Source organism: Podarcis muralis, chromosome 8 (assembly GCF_964188315.1).
Source record: "Podarcis muralis chromosome 8, rPodMur119.hap1.1, whole genome shotgun sequence".
NCBI classification, from domain to species: domain Eukaryota; kingdom Metazoa; phylum Chordata; class Lepidosauria; order Squamata; family Lacertidae; genus Podarcis; species Podarcis muralis.
The window spans coordinates 27289898-27292327 of NC_135662.1; positions in this window are offsets into that span (position 1 = coordinate 27289898).

A 2430-nucleotide genomic window follows, 5' to 3' on the forward strand; every position below is an offset into this window, starting at 1 on the left:
GAATGTTGATAAGGAGTTGGCAGAGAATGGGAGGGTGAGAAGTCAACTCATGCAAGAAGCACAGTCAGACTTAAAAAGCAGGCAAAATAGCATTTCCTCATTGGAAGAGGAGGCAATTAATCATCTGAGCCCAAGGAGTCGTCGTATGGGAAAGGTATTAGACAGGAAACAAACCCAGAAACGTAAGGGTCATAGGTTCAGGATATTCTGCAAAACCAGAAAGCATTCTTCAGAAGGGTCAACTGATTCATAAGCCACTGACGTTTGGTTATATGTCCGAGGCTAATTGTTTGTATTGCAATATATCTTCAAGCTAATTACAACTTGCGTGCTGTGTTATCAAGATGACAGCCTGGGCTCCTGACAATGGGCTTCAATTCCCCAATTTCCCATACCCTCTGATATTTCTTCGATGAAAATAGAGACATCCTATTCCATACTAATAATACCAATAATTTTATTATTTATACCCTGCCCATCTGATTGGGTTGCCCCAGCCACTCTGGGCTGCTTCCAACATGTATAAAAACATAACAAAACATTAAACATTAAAAAAAACTTCCCAATGCAGGGCTGCCTTCAGATGTCTTCATAGCTCCATACCACCCAACATTTCTCTGATGAAAATAGGGACGTCTTAAGGAAAAATGGGACATTCCAGGGCTGTCCCTGGAAAATTGGGGCATGTGGAGCATCTGCTATTCTCCTTTGTCACTTGGTTACAAGGAAATCTTTTATAAAGGAGGGTTCCATGATGTAAGACCAGTGTGAGGAAACTGTACCAGCTGAAGAGTCACATTCCTTCATGGGGGACTTTCTGAAGGCCACATGCCAGGTGGTGGGTGAGACCAGAGTCAAAAGTGGGTGGACTAGTGGACATGACTCTACTCTTCATAAGAGTAGGCAGCATTTTGGGTGCATGTCAGAGATTCCCACATACAGACATGAAAACACACACTCTCCATTCTCCACCCAGACAAGAACATGGCATTATCCAAGTCCAGAGACACATTTCAGCCGGGCAAAAGCACTTGAGAAGGGAGCAGAGGAAAGCTTGTGTGGGGAGTGGCCTGGGGAGAGTCTTGAGGGCCTGGTAGAGAGGATTGGAGGGCCATGTTCTCCATCCTTGATGCTAAAGGACTGCATCTATGCACAGAGATATTGAGCTCTACAGGCCAGAATATCAGGAAAATTAAGAGACCAGGATGAACAGAAGTTTCAAGAAAGTTGAAGTAAATATTTGATGTATATAAGAGACAACTGTAAAACTTTAAAGACACTGGCAGGGTTAGAATAACTCTAACAGCGTATGGTAGATAAAGCAAAATACACAAAATAAGAGATGTTAAAAACTATATGATACTTACCGAAGGAATGGAGGGAAGTCCGAGGCTCGGCAGAGCTTAAGATAAATATGTGATTTATTTGTATAATGTATGTATGTATGTATGTATGTTCAATGGAAAATCAATAAAAACTTATTGTAAAAAAAAAGAAAGAGATATTGAGCTCTACAGTGGTTAAATAAGGGTTCAGGTTAAATCGGAAGTGTGTCTTCGTAAGCCAAATAGAAGTGGCTCAGGAGGATTTCCGAACGGAGACAAGTGGCATTATTTAGTCAAAGAATCAGGATGTGAACAGCAGGCAGGCAGGCAGGCAGCCGTTCGCTGCAGGGAATCAGTGCTTCTCCCCCACTTTGGCAAACAGCCTCCTGCAGCAGACTTCCAATTTCCTTTCTACCTATATCTGCAAATGATAATAGTGAAGGAGAAAGAGAGAAGAAAGCCATTTTAAAATCCACTGGTACATTTGTTTGTGTGTGTGTACAGGAAGCGTAAAAAACATTCTGTTGTGTGCAAGATTCTGCCTTTAACCCAGGAACACAGTTGTCAGAAAAGTATATATCAATGAGGAGGAGGTTTGTGTTCCTCGCAATAGATTTTTGTATGTTTTGGTTGCCACCTTGTGGTAAAATGCCAGCATGACTTTCATTTCTTTTGAAAAAGTGTAAGGTTGGCCATCCCAGTCCAGCTAACCAAAGAAATGGGAATCAGGATTTTTTTTTTTTTTTTGGGGGGGAGAATGCTTAAACATGTTGCATGTTTTAAAAGGTTGCATTAGAAGTTGCTTAGCCCTGTGGTTAGAGCTTACGCCAAGTTCAGATGAAGTAGCTGTTCTGGCAACAAGCGAGGTGAGTGTAAAATGATTTGGGGGGGGGGTGAACAAACAAGCTGGCATATATTTATTTTTAAAGTTCCCATAACAACTAGTAATGAGAACTTTGAAGAAACATTATAGTCAAGAAAGAGAACATATTTCAGCCTAGGGACAAAATTTGCTCGTGGGGAACTTTCGGAAGCTGCATGCCAGAGGTGGAGCAGATGCACAGGTGGACAGAGTAATTGATATAACTCTTAAACTCAATCAGTA